The sequence below is a fragment of the Calliopsis andreniformis genome, chromosome 1 (genome assembly GCF_051401765.1).
Source record: "Calliopsis andreniformis isolate RMS-2024a chromosome 1, iyCalAndr_principal, whole genome shotgun sequence".
In the NCBI taxonomy this organism is placed as follows: Eukaryota; Metazoa; Arthropoda; class Insecta; order Hymenoptera; family Andrenidae; genus Calliopsis; species Calliopsis andreniformis.
Window position 1 is genome coordinate 17,938,402 of NC_135062.1, and position 21,601 is coordinate 17,960,002.

Here is a 21,601-nt window from a genome sequence, read left to right on the forward strand (position 1 = left end):
TTTAAACCTTTCGCTATGCCATGGCGCGCGCTGTAGAGTTTGCTGCACGCAAATGAAGAATTGTCAGCCAAATACGGTTCGCGAGTGGTAAGGGGCGGCAGCAGGGGATGAATGGGGCGTAATGCCGGGTCTACCCTGATTGTTGCCCTCTCTTCTCCCTTCCTCGACCTCTCGAACCCATCGGAATTTCCAGTACGAATTTCCGTCGGTGCCTGCGACGTCACTTCCGTCGCAGGGACAAGCGGAATCGTCAGGCTGGGGCTTCACTTCGCGTTTCGCCTCGTGTGACTTCGTTTCTCGAGGCTCACTCGCTTACTGTTACCTTCAAGCTGATCCGAATGCCTCTGAGGCTAATACCAGATCAAACAGGATCCATCGAAGCAGGTAACCGTCGCGTCGTCATTTTAAGGCGAAGTCATCCTCTTGACTGAAAATTTCACAAGAAAAATTTAGTAGCGATGTAGTTTGAATTGTTTCATTCGAAAGTCGGTTTTCATTAGATTAATGAAGCGTTTCATCGACTCAGCTGCTGACCACTCATGCTATTTATTCGATTACCAGGTGGTTACGGTGATTGGTAGGTAGAAACCAATGAAATTCCCATACAATATCGCTCCATGTCTTTCACAGTTCGATGAACTCTGACAATCGTCCCTTTTAGTCATTGAAAGGGAACGTGGTCAATTTGAGGGAAACGATTGCTGACAACCGAGAGCTCTGACTGTAGTGAGTTCTAAAAACCTCGAAAACGTTGAATAATGCTTTTAAAGACCGTGACAACCTTTCTCTTGTCGAGAAGGCTGCAGACCAGCTGCACCCTGCTCTCCCTGGGAAACTATTCCTACCCCTCCGTGAAAATTGTACAGTGATCAAACCGAAAGATCTTTTAATTCTTTCCGTGTATATAATATGTAGGGCTTTTACTACTCATATCTTCATTCTCAAATTACATTTGAATACCTGTTTAGATAAGGCAAACAAATTCCAGCCGAACCCTTTTCCCCCTCCAAAAACCTCCGAATTTCATTGTCTTTTAACACAGCCCATCGTCTTTATGGCACTTTCAACAACAACATGTAGGAGAGAATGAGGCGGGTGTATCGACAGACACACGGAAGCGGCGCACTGCAAAATCGTTTTTTCTGTGCGTGCATGAAGTGTGACATGTTGGTGGTTCGATCGCGATAACGGCTGCTGGATAATGATACGCGTAACCATTCGCAATATTGTATTACCTACGCGGTGTCGAAGCATTGTTTCCGGTAGGTACCAGTGTCACCCTGTGTCGCGAAATGGTCGAACACGTTTTTCGCTTCCCCTCGCTCTACCCTCCAGCCACTTGCTGTTCCTCGTTCGTGTTCCATGTTACTTTCGCGTTTTATTAGCACTAACGCGCGTTACTGATGCTGCTTCATTTAGATCTCATCACAGACTATCGTGTCAATATTATCTACTCTTCTTTTCAAAAGTAGTGAGCAATAACATGTAGGCAGTATTATGGAATTCTAGAAATGGAATGATAGGCGATAGTGGGAATATCGTGGCAAGTTATATTTTTCAGTTTTATTATGAAAACATATCTGTAGATTAATTTAAGGATGCCAGTCCTTTTGTCTTCCCTTCGACTGTGCTTTATTCGCGACACCCTCGATATTGTTTCGCCGAGGGTATTTCGTGCCACGCTTATACACTGTTCGCTCTCTTTATTATCGTTATCGTCATCATCGCAGCACGGTTTTAACGTCGAATCGCGTACCTATGTTGCGTTACTTTTCTATAGCCTCCACGCCGTTCGGTCGCCGTCGTAACGAGGAACCGCGGCGTTAACTTTTGACGTGATTGCGCGTTGAGATCGTGCGATATTTCAATATGGCCAATCCTCCGCGCGATCCTTGGCTGCCAATTATAAAATAACAATTTCGGTCGGGCCTCTGTCAATTTTCATGGTAAGAGAAGAAAATTGAATAACGCGCAGGCTAGAAAAATTCCTTTTTCAAAGAGAATGTTGAAAAAATCTGTCGCAAAATGAAAACCTGAGAAAATATATTAAAACGAAAACGCGAAAACACGAAAACACGAAGCTAAAAGAAGAGGAGAATGTTGAAGGGTAAAGATTTCATTTGGAACCGCTGTGTGCAACTTTCAACCGAAATTCAATTAGAATCCATTTCGCCTTTTGTAAACAGTCAAAAGTTCCATGCGCGCACAATAAGGCCGCGACGAGCAAAGGGTGTGTTAACAACGTCGACGTTGCGACTTCGTGAAACAGATTTAGCAGGTGAGCTTGTTGTAAGCACCAAAGTGGTTTAGCAAAGAAAGTGTTTAATTAACCCTTTGATCTCGAAAACAGCATGGCAGCCGCACACTTAGTCAATGAACTATATTGATACTAAATTTTGTTAAACACGAGAACCTTTACGAAATTCGTTTTTAAATTAATTTGTCTTGTCGAATCCCTCGAGAGTTTATCTACAGTTTGGTAAGGCCACTATTTGTGGTTTAGTTTCTATATCTTCTAACTTACAATTTTCCCAATTGCGAAATCTCCAGGATAAGATCTCTATTGCTGAAAGGATACCTAAACAGATTTAATTCTTCGCTAACGATTCAGCACGATCGCTCGACGACAGCGAGTGTAAGTCATTATCGACGATAGGACAATATTTGCCTGATAATCATTGTCAGGGAAACGCGAAGCGACGTCATTGATCAGCACATAGGAATACGAGCTGTTAAGGGTAGGCGGGGGGGGTCTTGATAAGAGGGTGAGGTGCGGCGAACAGGTCTCTCGCTAACGGGCCGTAAATAATAAAACTGTGAAGGTAAATATAATTACCTAACTGTGTGTGTAACGTGTTTGTAGGCGGTCGTGGCATGGCCGAACAACAATCGTAAGGTACTCTTGAAAACGAGCTGCTTTTGAAAGGGCGACCCCCGTATCCAACGGCGTACTGCGTCGACTTCAATTAAGATTTCAGTGGCCGTGCTCTGCAAAGATTGCTCCATTGGCAAATTTAATCTCCACCGATCCTTTTCCGCGTTTACTCTTTCCTTTTGCTTTCGTCCAGATATCGCGACGCAACCGTAAGCCTGTATCGAATGGTCCACCGATTTATTTGATTTTCAAAACTGCTAAGAAATATTTATACGACCAAGCCACTTGTCATTGGCTTCGAACGAAACGAAAAATTCTCCTGCTACCTCCGTAGAAATGATCTGGCAGGAAGCTTGATCCGATAAATGTTCCCGATGTTAGTGGTCGTGGAGCATACCCTTAACTCGTTGCCCTCTTCCGCGACGCACGGGACTTGATCCTTACAATAGGACTGAGGGTACGTAGCAAGCTGGCATTATGTGTGTCTGGCTCCTCGAACGAACGTACGAACGAGCAGGTAAATTCACCGGCGAACGTTCGAATGCGTCGCTTGTATGCGAACACTCGCGGTGGCTCAAGCATACTTGGAGTATTCGCGTAAGGCCCGTAGATAAAATACGCTCGATGCACGTACAGGGGCTGGCCACCCCTCCGTTCCCCTCCCCAGGGTAATTGGCCCTCTTGATCGCGTTCGTAGGACCGCTTTTCAATATTCCCGGTCGGCCTTCTCTTCTCCGTACCTTCGTACCTCATTCCCTTCCTCGTCTCATAGCTCTTTTACCCTGACGTTCGAGCAACACACTGCTCTCTCTTCGAATGTCGCTTAATTTTCAATGTTCGCCTTTCCATTGGCATCTCCTGATTCTACGTGCATGTACCTACATATATACATACTGTATATAGTAGCTATTGTTACAGAACAATCCTATTCATGGGTTAGGACATAACTCTTCTAATACTGAAACTATTCATTTTAATCTAGCTTTGTCGTTTAGTTTGTGGACCTCGGTGGCGCTCGAATGCACACGGGTCTTGGAGGAAGATTTTTAAATGCGGACGAGACCCCACGCTACGGCAGTGGGTTGTTCGGCGGACAGGTCAGTTTGGAATTCGAATAGGCTGCTACTGTAGGAGCTGCTTTGGGGCGGGGCAGACGTCAGGCAAATGGAAAGCATCCCTAATTTGAAACTGAGAAGAGAAAGCAAGCAAGTGGCGAAATCCTGCATGTCCTTACCTTGCTGATTTTTCAGAAGTTCGTGCTTGCCTTCGCGAGGAATTTGGCATTTCGGCTATTCTGACGCGTGAATATTATCCTACTAAAACCTTGTATGAATTTCAATGAAAGATCAACATACCTATCACTTACCTACTACCATCGTTGCAATTATATCGTAGCTATTAAACTGTATTCTTCCACCCACGTATAAATAAATAAATTATTTGTGCGAGACGGGGCACAACGTGGGCAAAACGTGCGATAGCGTCGATCGCAGTTGCAAAGAACTTGCTAGCGTTTACTGGCGTCCAGAATGCAAATAAGGAAAAAATACGATCTTCCGCATATCGAAACTCGTTTCCGAATTGAAAAAAGGGCCGGTTAGCAGCATCCTCGGTTAAAAAATATTTAACACCCCATGGCAGATCCACACCAACATGGTCGCACACACCTCGAATATGACCGTTGTAAATTTCCAGTAGAAACCTCTGATTTTTAGTGGCAATGATTTTGCAGAGATATGACACCCGCCTACACGACGCCTCCATGTAAGGTGCGTGTATTTTGGTGATTTTTATGAGGTGAGTTTACGAGGCTCGCGCGCCCTCCGCAGCTGTCTAATGATCTTCGGAAGTTTGTGGGTAAAAACGAATCGCAAACGTCATGCCCGTTGTCAACAAACGCGTTGATCACTATTCAAGAACTCTACGAGTATTTCGATGTAGCTAACTTAGCCAGAAAACAATTGCGCAATAGGTGAACATTCTTCCGGGTCCAAATGATTGTAGGAGCATTTGCTCTTGAAAGAAGACGATAATCTTCATTGACCGTATACCCAAGTAGACCTCACTAGTCTTGAGAAAGTTTCAGCCAAAGTAGGTAGTTCCCTACCCTGGCTCTTCTCACGGAGAATTTTATCCTTATTGGATTACGAAGAAACAATCCTAAGTCCTTCTAAAGAGCCTGCGGATCGCAGAATGTCCATGGTGACCGCGATAGATATCCTAATGTCTCCTGACAAGCGTGCCAGTCCTTAGACAGTCGGCACCTTTCGAGCTATCCGGTACAATTATCCGAAACCACGGTGAGCTTGGTCGTGTTATTGTTTTTTCTACCCCCAACCCCTCGTCTGTCGTCTGTCCACGATCCTTTCCAGGGATTCGCCCTATTGTCTGCGACCAGGGACCACAACCGTCGGATCCTTCGAACACCGCACCACATCGCTTTAGTGTTTTCCTGCTGGTTGATGCAAGTCCAGATAAAACTTTTGACAAATCCTAAAAATGGCTCGACGCATGTCGGGTGGGGCGTGACGAGAGCTTCAGTCGAACTTTTCTATATGTATATTAACTGTTTTCTGTGCTGTTCTTTCCATCTAGCTATTCTACCTATTTTTCTTTAAACTAGAAGTATTAAGAGTATTAATATACGTTTAATAACGTAGCTACTTTTTTTGCTACAAAACAAATCTCAATGGCGACATTGCGTAAGATGAAATGTCTTGTCTCAGAAATCTCAAGAGAAGGGAATCTATATAGAAAGTCTGGGAATCGCGATAGCAAACAGTCGTCCCACGATAAACTCACCACGTGTCAATATAAAATTTGTAACTGGTAGTTGCGGCACGGGTCGAACAAATAATAGAGACGTTTACAGAATAAACGTTCATTGTGCGTCGCCTACGGATGAAGCTTGACAATAACCGCGAGGTTTCGATACGATGTTCATTGACACAGCTTTCTACGATATGCAAATTGAAACAATCTCGCGGATAAGTTCGTACATCGATAGAATCCCGACAGCGTGGTAGCCAATACAAGCCGCGACTAGGCGCCACTTTAAAAGTTAAGGATCAATCAGTTGTGAGTATTGTTCCCTTCTATTGTGCAACCAGTGTGGAGTCGGTCATGGCTCGAAACACGAGGAGAAACGATAATAATAATTGAACGAAGTTACCGTCGAAAAGCGTATGCTTAAAAGTAGTATACTCGTCTCTGCTGAAATATCTATGAAAAAATATGCAAGCTTGAAATAATTACCTTTTTCGATACCTATTACGATTTTCAATTATCTAGGTATATTTCTTCGTTAGACCCGCAGCAATGATCCTTATAATTATTTGGACGTTACCGCAGCGACCAATTTCCATGGCCACAGCATCGAGAAACGTCGATGCGTTTGTTGGCTCGAAACATTAACAGCAATACACGCATACATAAGCAGATGTTTCAACCATTTCAGTATATGAACGAAATAATTCATATTTTGCGCGTTAATTATTAAAAGTGCATTATGGCGATCTTCTCGTATGTCAGTCTCCCTCTGCTGAGTATCCTCCCGGAATAAGTAGAGCGCGATTGCGATTAATGAAGTAATTAATAATGGAATAATTAAACGAATTAAACGCGTCCTCGGATAAATGAGCCCGGACGTAGTTGTGCGCAGCCGTTGTGCTGTCTGTCGTCCGCTGCGATTCTCGCTGCATTCTCCTTTGTTTGCCTGCAAACAAAACAGGCAAATGAAAAGTGGTCGCAACCCAGGTGAAGTATAATTGGTCGTTGGCTTGTACCGAGTTACATGTTCGGTGTAAACAGCCTTAAAGTGTGGATCGTGTCAAAATGACGCTTCATCTTGGCTAATTGACTTGATTCATAGACGGAAAGGCCTATCCATAGGTAAATCGCAAGGACATCGTTATTGTAGAGCATGGGCTAAGTATTTTTGGAAAGTCTGAAACACGTTTCATGGACAGCACGTAAGAAACTGAATGCGTTGTTCCTGGCTCTTATGATCAATGAATCATCCAGACATCGGCAACCACAACTAGAGAGTATCTGGAGTATGTACTTACTTGCTTCCCTTGGCAGGTTGTCTCATCTCGTGGCCACTAAACGCGTCACGTCGCCTGTTAAATCGCCTCTCGCGATTCTCGTGTACTCGATAAATAAGCTCGCACGTAGGGAGCGTCTGTGACAGCGACACCGCAAAATCGACACCGTTTAGAGACGATTCTCTCGTCGGGCACGAACCACTTAAATCGTACGCCGCCTAAGGGTCGGCAAAAAGAGCCTCTCAGTGATAATGGATCGTCGAGTTTCTAGATAATCGTCCGGAAATCGACTCTCTGATCGTCCGCAGTTGTATACCTGCTGATTCGAAACCGATCGGTCAGGTTCATCGGTTGTTCACGCAACTGGTAAGCCAAACGGGTGGGTAACGCGATGACAGGAGACCAGGAGGTAACACACGAAACGGTGAACAGTTTCTTATATACGTATACTTAAGAACTAGTAAGTAACGAGGTACGTATCACAACGAAATATGGTGGCCTATGGACTGCAACGTTCGTGGTTGGCCAGCGATAAGTGATGTTACTCAAGAAATGGAAGGGGCAAAGAGGCTGAAAGTAATAAAAATAAGTAATTACCCGAAGTAATCGGCCACCATTCCGGATTCTCAGGGACCGTAGTCGTTCAATTAGCTGAAAGTGTTCTTTCACTTCGGTAACCATTCTTCCAGTATCTAAGAATTCTTGTATCTAAACCCTATGGCCCGGACGCAAACGAAACACGACATTTCAAATATCCTAATTAAAACGCCTAATCGCGTCAGCCATCTGTCTTGCAATCCCGTTCAGGAAATAGTCCCAGCGAAAGAATGGCAGTCCCCTTTTATTTCGAGCTGAAGTAAACGCATTACAGATTGGATACGTAAAAAGTTGGCTTAATAACATTGACTAAGCGACCCGTCTCCCTCGTCATCGTCGTCCTCGTCGTCCTCGTCGTCCTCGTCGAAGAAGACAGAGTCCAAGGGTGAGTGGGAGGAAAGCAGGGAGGCGGAGCGTAATAAAAATAAGTAATTACTGCGAGTAATCCTCCCTCTCCGTCCCGGGCCTCCTCGTCTTGCCGCCACCCCTCTCGTTCTCCACGAGAGTCGTTCAATTAACGGGAATACTGTTGTCTTCCCTCACTACGTTTCCCTTCCATTCCCCCTCCGTTGAGCGGGACCCCATCCCACGCCCAGCGTCCGCGAAACCCGCGAAATGTTTCACTCGCGAAGTCGCGTGGAGCGTGGAGTGCGCTCTCCTCCGCGTCGAGGTAGGGCGAAAGAGGGGAGGTATCGATGCCCCTCCTTCACTCACGCCCCTGATGTTCAGCTATCCTTCCCCCGCTGCAGCCGCCCCTCTCGACTTTCGTGCGTCATCCCTCCCGCGCTTCTCGGCTCTCCCCCCTTCGGCCCCTTCGGCCCCTTCGGCCCCTTCGGCCCCTTCGGCTCCTCGGCAGCTCGCCGCCGCGCCGCGCCGCGCCGCGACGCTCCCCCCTGTCCTCCCGTGCGCCGCGCCGACCGAGGCTCGCAGTCTACCCGCTCGAACGCGCGGCGCGCTCGCTCTAGCCCGCTCAACAGTTCGACCAGGGGTGGGGGAAGCCTTCGAAACCCCACTCGCTCGTCTGCCGTCGTGCCGTGCGGTTCGCGTCGCGTCTCTATGGGTTCTGCGTGTCGCGCGCGCGGTGTGCTTTCGCGTCCGGCAGATCTGCATCAGTCCAGTTTCCTTCGAGAACGGTTTACGCTGAACGTGCGCGACTGAGCCCCGAAGTCTGCTGTCGTTCGTGTGCTTCGAGTGACGCGGTGGATCCTGCTTCTCTACTCCCTGTCATCCCGCCGTCGAGGAACCAGAAGGGCCGATAGAACGAAGCGAGACTGTCTCGGATTACCCTGAAGGCGGAAGGCGGAACGCGGAAGGCGGAAGGTGGTTAGGAGAGACGCTAGCGTATATCGGTGCGGAACGCTTCGGAGAGGTGAATCCCTGTTTGAACGCTACAAGAGTCGTTAGGTGCCGGGTTTCGCGATACGAAGCGAAGCTTAAGATCAATAATTCGACGAGGAAGACGCGAGCTTTCGAAGGAAAGCAAAGGCCTTGGTGGTCTCGAGCCTCGGCGTTCTCGACGATTCTTGTCTCGAGTGACAAGATCTCTCCTGTGAAGGACCATTAACCGCGAAGGGATTCTGGTGTCAACTGTGACACCTGCCCCGACGATGTAGAGTCGTTCGAGTCGTCCAGGTGATCCGTTCGAGTGTGAATCCTCAGGAATTGACAAACGTGATCGGAAGAAGGTCGTGTCGTTCGGGCAGTGTCGTTCGTCAACAGTCTACGTTGTGCGGAAAGTGTTTGTTTGTTATTGCCTGCCTACAGGCAGCTTCTTCACCTCGAAGGAATATTAACGACAACCAGAAACACAGCCTACGCATGCCGTGGATCGAGGTAAGAAAGCAGTAATGTACCTTTACCACGGACAAGCGGGAGCCTCGTAGCGCCGTCAGGGTTTTTATCTGACTCGATTCTCGCGCGTTTTATCGCGCGTTTTATCGCGCGTTTTATCGCTCGTCCCTTATCACGGGAAAAAATCGATATCGTTGGTTGTAGATAACGCTCGGCGACTCGAAGGTGTTCTCGATGAGCCTACAGAAACAGTGCGAATGATAGAATTTCAGAGAAAAGGGGGGGATGAAGCATCGATTGTTCAGGTGTCCCTTGACAAGTGTTCGATCCGCTTGACCGAGTGACCGAGGCTCGCGTGACGATTCACAGGTTAACTGGAACCTGGCCGGTGTTTCTCAGCGCGATTTCGAGTGAAGCATTTTGCCAATGTCCGCGGTATCGTGCCAAGTGGAGGGCACGGGAAGACTGAGAGAAGAAATTTCCGTGTAAGGTCTCGAGACTGGGGCACGCAGGCGCGTCCGTTCGTCGCCACGTGGTCGAACAGTGATCCGCGACGGCCGAGGTGTTAACCTTTTTCGAAAAATCGAGAATCACAGCCGATCAGGGGGGAGTGTGTGCACGGGTTGGCAAAACAAGTAGTTAGTTACGTGAGCGCTGGCAGCCCGCCAAACGAGCCTCGAACATTGAAATTGCGTCCGAGAGACTTTCTTTCGTTCGGCGATCATGCTCACCGCGGATAGGACAAGCTTATATCCCCTAGTTTCCTTCTTTTCTCTAATTCGCGCGACTATCGCCGACGCGACGTATCTCTTTTCTGGTGCGACCAATTAGTTTACCCCGGGTGCTATCGCGCCCGGCTAAAATGTAATTGGCTCCTTATCGAGCAGCGTGATTACGGTTTTGGGCCTGCCCAAACCCCGCAAACCACTCGACGTCGTACTATTGCTTTTTTCACGACGACCCATAATATCGATTCATGAACTCTAAATCGGGATATCGCTTGGTTCACCCGAGCAAGTGTCTCTGTCCACATAGCCCCGAAATTGCCTCTATCAAGTTTCCCATTAATCTCTGGGAGGGACGAAGCAGACGAGTTGAAATCGTTCCTTTTATCGTTGATTCACTGCCTGTATCGAGATTCCACCCCCCGTTTCATGCGTTTATTTTCCACGTTCTACGAGGTTGTTTGTATTCTTCCTCGAACTGGTCGACGATCCGGAGAGTAGAACGTGTCCGACCTGTACTGTTCGTTGGAATATGGGACGTGCACGCTATTCGAACGATCCACTAAAACATAGCAGAGCGTACGAGCCGCTATAAACGTCCATGGTGCCAGGGATTACGCGAGTAATGTTGTAACAATAATGTGTATCTTCAGTATCAATTAATTGGATCGCAGATATCCCGAAGGTATTGCCAACGCTATCTGAGTTCCTCTATTTCAACTTAGAACTCTGTTGGACGTACATAGAGCAACAAACTAGTTTTCACGACTTCCTGCGATATTATCGATAATACAATTTGCACCGACGAAAATACAATGCGGATGTAAAGTACTTCTAACGCTCTGCTAGAATTATTTTAGTTTGCCAAGAAACCTATACTTACCTATATTAAGACGAGACCCACCAGAGACCCACCAGAAACCAACGACGAAGAAATAACGACGGGATCCGTTTCGTTTCGTTCAAGGTGGAACGACCGTGAACGTGCAAAAACTCGAATACGCTGACTCATTGTTCCCCATGCCGTGTTCGTTAATTGGAAAGTTTGACACCTGAATGAGATCGTAAAAGTATATTGCAACAGGAGAAAAAGGCGCGAAAATAGTCGTCGGGTCTTGGAGTGGGTCATAAAATAATAAATTTGGTGATCCTTGACCACTGTGAAATCTCCGCGACCTGTCAAACGAATTCGAAACTAGAAATTTTATTCCCCAAAATACCTGGATGTATAGCATATTTCTAATACTCCAAAACCGTATATAATTGTAAAATTTCCATAACCGTAGTCGTTGATGGCTGAAGAAAAATTTATTTTATTTTATACCGCAACACGTGACAAAAATAAAATCCAGCTAGAAGAGTGATCGCAGCTTAATAGGAAACCAGTGTGAAGTTGCGACCGGTTTTTAAATCCCGTCCAACGTTTGCGCGAGCGAGCAATTCAATTTCGAGTTATCTACCATCGCGGAGGACGAGCCCGCGTCGAATGAAATTCAACAATGGGTTCAATTAAGTCCAATTAGAAACGTATCGCGGCATAGAACAGCTGTCACGCGAGATAAGCTGGGTGCCTCGCGCTGCGTCTGATTAGGCGTGATTATTGCTTCAGTTTTATAATATTCGAGAAACCGCGCTGTACAAATTATTTTTCAAAAAATCGGTCCGTCTATATTGAAAAATTGAGATAGTTTTCGCAGTGGCAACAGCTGTTTTTTAACAATTCAATTATTTTGAAAGACAACAAGCAAGTTTGTTACATAAAGTGAGTAAAAGTTGAAATTTTTATAAGAGTTTAAACGATGAGACTTAGCCGTTACGACTGTTGAAGCTTCGTTAATGACGAGACTCCCTAGGCAGCGATCAATGATTCCTATCCTCGGACCAGACATATTTTTCCCCCAACTACGTTTCACTGGTCACGTTACAGCGACTCCAAGTTAACATATTATCCCGACTAGTGGCGTTCCTCTCTCTGCGGGTAAGGGCAGACGTCTTGTCGTACGAAAGTGGCAGTTTGCAATTAAACGACGATGTTATCGTAAAGGGTCTGTAGGTCGGTTGAATGTACATGGCAGCGAATTAAAATGTAAATACTTGATTAAAGTTAATCCCAGCCAGGTGAATAAACCTGCTGCTGCACAGAACACAGAGAACGAGAGGAAGTGGGGTGGTGGGTAGGTGTAGGGAACGCGGGTCCTTACCCTGCCCCTTGGCGGGGGAGTGAGAGGGGCTGTGTTGTAGAGGCAGGAGGGAAAAGATGAGGACCAGAGAGGGTAGAAAGAGCGAGAGCCCCCGGTGCCGTTGGTCTTAAGGGGTGGTTTTTATTGCCGGTTTTTATTAGCTGAGTAGGTGTACTCCATTCTACCCCTACCCTCTCTACTGGGCTCTGTCACCCCTCTGCCTTCTCCTCCGTTCGTGTCTAACCACCCTCCCCCTCCCAACTGTATACCTCTTGTCCCCTCTTTGCGGAATGAGGGTGGCGCGACGCGAGGGACGAAGGGTTGATTAAAACTAACGTTGCGCCCAAGAATTGCCCCGTGAGATTGAAAATTAAATTAATATACAAAACCCCCAGCTACCACGAGGCTAATTAGTTATATGATAGTAATTAAAAGTTAAGTATGTCTCGGAGGGGGTTAAACGTCGTCCTCTAATAATAATGGAGATATGCAGAGTTGGAGAGATGGAGGCTGTAATTGAGGGTGGGTGGATGGGTGGGTGGGTAATCGATAGATATTAGTAAATCCGAATCAATCTCGTAGTAATTAGAGATATATGGATTTGTGTGCAGGAAATAATAGATATTAATTTGTCACCGAATTTTGTTAAAAAATTGAAGAATGACACCTGCTGCAGCTTCCGAATCCCGTTCAAGCCTGTACTCTCGTCAGAGAAAGCGAAGCATACTCTTGATGTTTGTTCACAAAAATTTTCATATTTTCCGAAGCATACACGCACCGCGTCCTCCCTCGTTGTTTTCGCTTAGGCTTTGAAACGAAACGCTTCTAACGAGTACGCGATGTTAACCGCTCTTGTTGAACAAAATTGCCATAGTGGAATGGAAACGTGGTTAATAAATTTTACGTAGTGGATTCATCCTGGACTCGCGATAGAACGTTCGATACCGTTCCGGAAGTAATTAAAGGAATAGTTGAAGTCTCCGTAAATTTTCATTACGGCTGTACAAAGGGAATCCCGTGACCAAGGTCGCGAATAAATTTGCATGGACGAATACACCGTCGAACAGATAGTTTCCTCGAGGTATTTTCAATATATTCTTGCTGGCATTAAACCAATTAAACGAAACATTCCGCGTAGGGACGAGCGAAATACCTTGACAGATTTAATAATAAACTCCCGATGAAAAATGTTGAACGTATCTCTGCGCGTTGTACGCGAGTTAAATATATGTAAATTTAAGAACGACAGATAGAGATGGGAAGAGCGTTTTGTTCGGATAACGCAAGTAATCCCAGGTACACGCCGCTTCGAAGAATTTCATCTCGCGAAATTACGTTCCCTGGGACGATCTCGCCAGCCGGTGGAAATTTCAAACGCGAAGACGAGAAAATTCGGTTCTTAGCGTTCCAATTATCCGCGATACTTTTTCATTGAAATGTAGTCCCCGGAGCTCCTTTAAACTCTCGTTTATTTCGTTAATTAAAACGAAATTTCGCCGGTCGGTGTACAGATTTAACGAATCGAACTTGACGACGGCTGTAAATGAATTGCTTCGTTTAATGCAGATCGCTTCGCGGAAATATAGTTTTCCGACGCGGTCCTGCGGCGCGCCGCTCAAGATATGCTTGTTCGCTTCGACGCGCGAGAAGAATTCCCTTCGTCGACGGTGGCAATGAGGAGAGCGAACGAGGACGGGGAGGGGGCGGGAGAGGGAGGCAGAGGGAGGGAGAGGAGGAGGAGGAAGAGGGAAAAAGCGTAACGAAACCTTTTAATTACATTAAGTGCGATTCAAACAAATAATCGAGTATTTCGCGTTCGAAGTTTCATTACTTTTAATGAATATCCATTATTTTTAATGAATCCTTGAGAGAGGCGGGTCGAAGGGTCGTGCCTGTTTGACGAGATTCAGGGAAACTGGAAAAATGTCGATAATACAAGCACAACTTAGAATAGTGGATAGTATTCGTGGATAGTATTGTGAGGTTTGCATCGAAACCTACGCCACTAACGAATTTTCGTTATCGCAACGAACCATCCTCTGATTGGCAATAAAGTAAATTTTAACATGGATATTCTGTTTCCTTTTCGATAATGAAAATCTTTTCTCTGCGACGTTCACGAGAACAGAGAATTTTCTGAAATTTTCTGAAATTTTCTGAAATTTTCGAAGAGAATCGCATGGAAGGGTGAGCACGAAGGGACATCCGCATAGCTCCCTTTCATCGATTACGTAACGAGGCCTGACCGTTCGACGAATGAAAATCTCGCTTTGAAATAAGATCTCTCACGCTCCAGAAGCAGTTACTCGAACGCGTTTTCAATCTCATAAAGGCGTCCTCCACCGTTGCCCCCATCGCCGTCGATTATTCGTCGTTCGATACTTGGCAGAAATTTTTAAGTATATTAGGAATACACTGGCTGCGGCTAAATTATTCGAATGCTTTCAAGAAATTGCAGGATGCATTAGCTTACATTACGCTGCTTCCATTACATTATGAATATTACTCCCCCGTACATGCGAATAAGTGTATGTATACATACACGCAAACGTATAGATCGACGAAGAAGAAGAGCAGATCCTCCCCTCCCCTCCCCCAGAGGAGTTGAATCGGCTTTTATTATTTCCTGCGTTTCAGAGACACACCATTTACGAATGAAGTACATACTCCGATAATGGAAGGTATACAAGATTTATCAGACTGCGTCACCTCTGATCATGTCGAAACGCATGGATAAAAGTCGATTGAACCGACCATCGTCCATGGGTAAATTGGTTTCGTGCAAGTAATGAAAAATCGCAACATCAATTGACATGTCATTTAAAAATGTGTCGGGGTGAAGAAAGCTATCCCCGATTTAGGACTGAATTTCAAACAGGTTTAATATATTTACTGTATTCTAGTTACATTCAGATGCGTTCGACGCGCTCTCTTTCTCCCTCTTTCTCCCTCTTTCTCCCTCTTTCTCCCTCTTTCGTTGCGTACACGTTCCATTTTCTCTTCTCCCTTTCTGCGAGGTGCCTTGGTGCATTAGCTTGAATACATCCATGAATATTATCCCGTATTTTGGTGAAGGCTGAGAAGGGTGTCTGGAGACGTAGGGAAGGGGAAGAGCCCGGTGAGGGGTCGGACGGTATATAAGGTATAAGGTAGTCCATTAGCGTTAATATTATAAACGTTAGCTGCCCTCTGGCCATGCCCGTAACGTACTCGCGTGCGCCTGCGCCCTCCCCTCTTTCGCTCTCTCTCATCCTCTCTCACTCTGCTGCTGCCGCTCTTTCCTGTACCGCCACCCCCTGCATTCTCTGCCTTTCTCTCTCCTATCTTCCCTCTTTCTCGTCGTTTCTCATTCCTTCCCTTTCTCATTCATTCTCCTCACGAATTTGTCTCGGTCTGTTCACACTCGGTTCTCTACCCCTCACGTTCGCTCTCTCCTCTCATCTTTACGCTCATCGTCGTGCAAACAACACACGCTAATATATACCTCTCGACTGCATGGAGAAGGATGCTCGCAAGTATGTATGTACCACGACCATATGCGTACACGAACAACCTCTTACTTAGGCGTCCTGTTATCATACTTTATCCTGGAGTCATGGTCTAAGCTGTCTACAGGGTGACCCGATTGAGATCCGATACCTGAACGCCAGGTGACAAGTGACCAATCCCCAAGCGCGCGTCTATCTCTCGTCTGTCTCTGTCGATAGGTCTATCGATGACTATATGTTGATACGTTGTCGAATTATACCGTAGATTTGAGAAGCGAGGGATAACAAGTGATAGGTGATTTTTTTTCTTTCTTTTTTTTCTTCAGTAGGTAAGTGTAGGCATTCACGCTCGACTCTATAAAATGGGCATTCTATCTGTTACAACCGGATTAAACGAAGGAAACTGGAGAAATTTCATGAGAAAAGTTGCAAATGAACTTTTTCACGGCCGGTGGTACTCGTTGCCCTTCGATCGCAACAATTCCTGCAACATTTTACGATTTCTGCGGAACCCTTCTCATCCTGTGGAAGCCCTCCTTCGAATCGAAGCTTTCGCGACCATGGAAAGCAGCCGTTCGCAGGAGTGCACGTTAAGAGTAATCAACTCACGTGCAATGCGTATCGTGCGGACGCATCCGGATAATCCATGCTTACGTTTCGCTCGAAAAGCTTCTCCCAGGCGAACTCCATATTCCCATTTCCCGCTATGATCCATCGTTAGGAGAGGCAGCTCTGGTCCGTTGAATTAGCGAAATCCTCTTGAATCGGAGTAACCTGAGAGGTCCCTAGCCCCCCTTAGAGCTTCATTAGTATACATAATAATAAACAACAATCGTGCGGTTACACGCGAAATTAGGATCCTCTTAGCAGGCTCTCGTGGCCAGGATAGTGGACACTGTCGTCCCGAGTATTCCCTGGAAACGTGTCTAAAAGCCACCGCCGTTCTTATTAGTTCTCCTTTCTTTCGAGCTGAGCGAATGCGCTTTTCGAGAGGCCGCCTGAAAGCTGCTATCTCGTTAGAATAGAGATCCAAGGACTGAAAAATTGAAAATATAAAAATGCACTTGTCTGCACTTGTTTCCTCAAAATCTGCACAATTTATGGGCACTAACTTAATCAAGCCTACATCAAAGTCTTTTTTGATACAATTTAAGAAAGTTAAGCATACTGTTAGTCAATTTTCCAAATCCTTCTATGATATCCTTTGGTTGAATCTAAACGTTAACAGGAACGCGAAAAGTTGGTACAGGGTTAGAAAGAGAATCCAACCCCTCTCCTTATCGGATACAATATACTTCCGCTCAGGAGCCACGTTCACCTATAGCGGAGCAATATCGGAGCCACTCTCAATCCCCTTTTACCTCGTGCTCGCAGTTGCTATCGGGAAAAGCGAGGGAAAGTGGATTGAACCATGTGAAGAAGAACAAGACGGATACGCGTGACACGGCACTCGGTGCAATAACGTTAATTGCTGTAATTCCGATTGCCACGGATTCGCTGGCTACTCAAGCCATTTCAGCAATTTAATTGGGAATTGAAATACCAAGGGTAACTGGATATAACCGATTCTTATATCGCTGTGATTGGTAAGCCAATAAAAGTAGATGGCGTTTAAAAACCTATTACGTTTTCAATGATAAACCTATCATGATCGTGGAAAAGCGCATCGAATATTGGAGGCTTACATGAAATCCTAATGATGTCCTTCTGAGAATCACTGCTTTTCTCGAACTCCATCCAGAAAAAGGAATCGCTTTGATTCGAAGAGGAGGAGAGTGGGAGACAAATGAAGGAGCATCGTAATTTATGGATTCGTGTGTCGTTGACGAAGCAAGATCGGACCACAGTATCCCGCGTTATTTATCGCTCCATCGGCGAGCGGTTTTTGCTCGTGGAAGTGGTTGGCTGGTTCGTCAGCTTCGAATTCCTGATGATACCTAGCCAGAGAACCCCTGGCCGCGCGTAGAATCCTAAGATCTCCTCTGACGTCTGCTTAATTAATTACCATCCGCGGTTTTAATTAGCTGGGGCTTCTACCTTCAAGTTCTTCTCCCTCTCTGCTATTTCTCGTCCTCTCGTCCTCTCGTCCTCTCGTCCTCGTGGAAAACCATGTGGCGGATCGAGTCGATGCTCCATCTCTCGTGTATGCACACCGACGCACTGCCGAGTATATCTACATGCGCGTCGTCACAGATCAACCGTGATCTGTCCACACCTTCTATGCGTGCTCCAGGTGCCGTCGGGCACACTCTCCCAGTACGCACGAGCGCGTAATCTGCGAACTGCGATGTAATTAGAGCATGAAACGTAGATTCGTGACTGCGATAAACGTCGAATAGCTGAAAAACATCAGGTAGATCTGATCATCTTCCGGTTAAGATTTAGTAACCTCGGTACTTACCTTTCGAATGAAAAATATCGATCTGTTTGCAAATGCAGTAATGTATCGAGTAGAGAGTGAATATCCAGAAAAGTTGGAGCTTTGCGTTAAAGTCGATCTCCGATCGAGGTAAAAGCGAACGGTTCGAGCGAGATCGATGAAATCGAAAAGGGGGCGGTAGAAACGCTAACGACCGAGCTCATTTACCGAAAAAGGCAGTCGAAAGATGTAGAAGGGAAGCCCAAAGGGCCTTGGGCGAGGGGGCGAGGGGGCGAGGGGGCGAGGCAAGAAAAGGCAAGAAAAGGCACGGGGGATGAGCATGGAGCGCGGGGCCCGCCCGGTAGAAAGGTACGCAGGCACGCAACAATCCAAAGACAATGTGTTTGCTGCCGATTAGCAGAAGGACGAGGTAAAGTTTTTACGAGAGTTCGGGGTACAGGTTGCGAGGGAAGGGGAGGCACGCAGTCGTTTACAGCCGAAGAGAATCGGGCCCCGTGGCTTAAATGACCCCTCTCTTTCCCCCTCTCTTTCCCCCTCTCTGTTCTTCCGCTGCCGCCACCCGCGGCTTCCCCACCTGTGTCAAGATTTACGGCAATTCGCTTTTTGCCCCCTTTAAGAGCTTTCGTATTATCTTACTGCCTCTGTTGCTGCTTCCTCCGCGAGCAAATGTACTTCGGCTTCTCCCTCCGTGGCCCTGGTCTCGCCTCGACTCTCCTCCTTCGATTCGTTTCCCTTCGTTCGCGTCGCGTCTTCTTCTTTCTCCGCCTCGTCCTGCAGCTCCTCGTCTTCGATACGAACGAGTATATTTGCTCAGGTAAGAAGTGGCGGGTACAGGTGTAGCACAGACACGAACGCAACAAAAGACACCTGAGTCTGTAATTATTTCGAGACAGCCAGGCCTCCGGGGTACTTCCTTATCTCTCCGATATATCCCTCTCATCCACTCGGGCTTTCTTAGAACTGAGACTTTAATTACGTCAAATTCGATTAAGTCACCCGACTGTGTCGTGGAGGATCCCTCTGCGTGTGATCTCGCGCAGCGAGGGTTCCTCCTTTTAATTTCAAACATTTCTTAAGTCGCTAGACCACAACGATTTCTTGCATAAATTACTACAAACTTAATGTAATCTCTTTGCCAGAAGAATAAAGAAGAACAAAGAAGAATAAAGAAGAAGTGGCTCGAAAGTTTTGCCGATTGCACTTCGAAACGGAAAGAATTTCTACGTTCTCTGTGCTTGGCTTTGACTTCCCTTCAAACGTATCGACATGGATGCTTGTTACTCCGAATTCCGGAACGTATCGTTAGCGGAACCGTGTTTAATTACTATCGCGATTCCTTTCAACGTTACGATAATGGCGCCCCTGTACGTATCGCGTTATCGTCTATCAGCATAAATCTTCTTATTCTAATACTGTTATTACGATCCTAATCTACGGGCATCCGAGCGTAAGTTCTGTCTGTGTTCCTCTGTCTCTCGCTCTTTGTTCACTTCGTTTACGGACCCCCATCCTCGCTTTTTACACTTCCCCGTCCCTTTCAGTTCCGTCTCCATCACTTTTAACCTTGAACTCCCTCGTTACCGCACCACGCTTCGGAGCACACGGTTTCAAGAAGTTTTAGAGATCCTCGGAGAATACCATTATGAATCTCGCGTGGAACTACGGCCATTCGTAAAAACACACGACAGTTTGGCGAGAATCAATCTATCGACCCGATAGGGGTCGATTCGATTCTTCGAAATTTCCATCAGGGCTTCACGTCTCAGCCATCTCGAATCGCGATTAATTCTCGGTCAGAGTGAAATCTTATCGAACTTGCAAACAATGCTAGAGGAGCACGTAACCGGGAATAGTGGAGGACGAGCAAAAATGTAATTAGTAAAAGACCGAAAACGAATTGCGCCCGACGTCTTATTGTGCTCTGGCCCTGAGGCTCGCGTCTATGTATATACACGGGGAATGTAATATTCACAACAGCGTCCACCCTTACTTACGACTTCCTCCATTCGCTTGATCGCTAACTATATGTTCACGTTTCTATAGCATGTTGTTCTAGTAAAAGAAGTGAACGATATAAGACAGCTTGTCCTGGATCCCCCATTTATTTTATTTAACATTCCAATAATGTGAGGTTCATTATGAGTTAGCGACACCACTGCAAAGTCTCAGTAACGAGCCTATGATCGGTTGTTGGGAGCTTCGGTGTCGGTAGCTGCGTAGGTTTCCTCTACCGCGATCGTAGTTGTAATAGGTTGGCGGAAGGGTCCAGGAGCGCAATATGACATTATTAATTGCTCCACAATGCCAGCGACGTGCAGGTACGAGGTATGAGGGGGGTCGTCGATCGCTAGTCGCTAGGCCGCACCAGCGTCCAGCCACGGCGGAAATTTCATTAAGTGGATTCTTATAGACGCGGTTTTCAGATTAACCGTGTGATATGTGCTTCATCCGCCACGCTGCCAGATATTAGATCGGGGCTTTCTCTGTACTCTCTATGCCCTCGTCGTTGGATCGCTGGGTTGGTTAGTCGTGCACAAAGCCTACTGGCCCCTGAGACCTCACAATATCTGTAGTCTCCGCTGGTGGTTTCTATATGAGCCATCTTGGTAGAGTCGAGAAATTGCTGTAGGGTGTTTCAGACTGGGCAAACGGTAAGGCGGTAGGAAACTTTGGATTTCAGTATTTCCCGGTTATATTCAATTTTTGATAGAAATGATCGATCGAATGCGACAGGATTTGGAATTATTTTTGGTCGTGGTAAAAAATGCATGTCTCTCTAAAGCCTTATCTAGCATTAATTTAGCGTTGATTATTCAAGTGTGCCGAGTATTCGGTAAATTTGGCAAGTATGTTGAGTACCAAAGAGTTTCTGAATACTCGGTGAATTTCTAACAGGAGTTAAAAGGAGGGAGCAACACGGTCGGTCAAAATTGATTCATTATTGTCGGTTTCTCGCCAGAGGGGGGGGGGGGGGGGGGGAGAGAGAGAGAGAAAATGTTCTGCCTAAGATAATGTACACGAATCCTCTGGTTCTGTCTGACTTCTCACAATCCTATACTATCGCACTGTCTATACACCTCTTTATACAATTTCTTTGCCCATTTATTGCAATGCAAGGAAAGGAAATAAAAGAAATTTTTGTTTGAAATTATAACTGGGCGGTTCATCTAGGGTCATACTATTTGTAAGCAGAAAATGGACAAACACCCCCGATGCATCACCAGTTTAGATTTTTCTTCGTTAGCGTGTTCACTTGCTAAGCTGACGTTCTCGGACTGCAAGCTCGTCGAGGGTGAGTCGGCTAACAGAATAACGGGGCGGTGGAGGGTTGGAAGATCGGTGCAGGGAGAAGGTGCAGAGAAGGGGTTGAGGTGGTCGAGGGGGAGGTTGAAGGTAACCGACACCCTTTCGCAAAAAGTAATTGGTTAATGCCTCGGAAATGAGTTTAGTTCCTTTTTGCTCGGCCACTGTGTTGCTCCTTTTTCGGCACCTTCAGCATCCACTCGCCCCTTTTTCCTC

At 46.3% G+C, this 21,601-nt stretch overlaps 1 protein-coding gene across 1 annotated transcript in view; it reads left to right on the forward strand.

Moving 5' to 3' along the window:
- The window catches only part of LOC143178090 (uncharacterized), a 145,410-nt gene that overhangs the window by 45,169 nt on the left and 78,640 nt on the right, over window positions 1-21,601 (forward strand). The window lies entirely within an intron of this gene.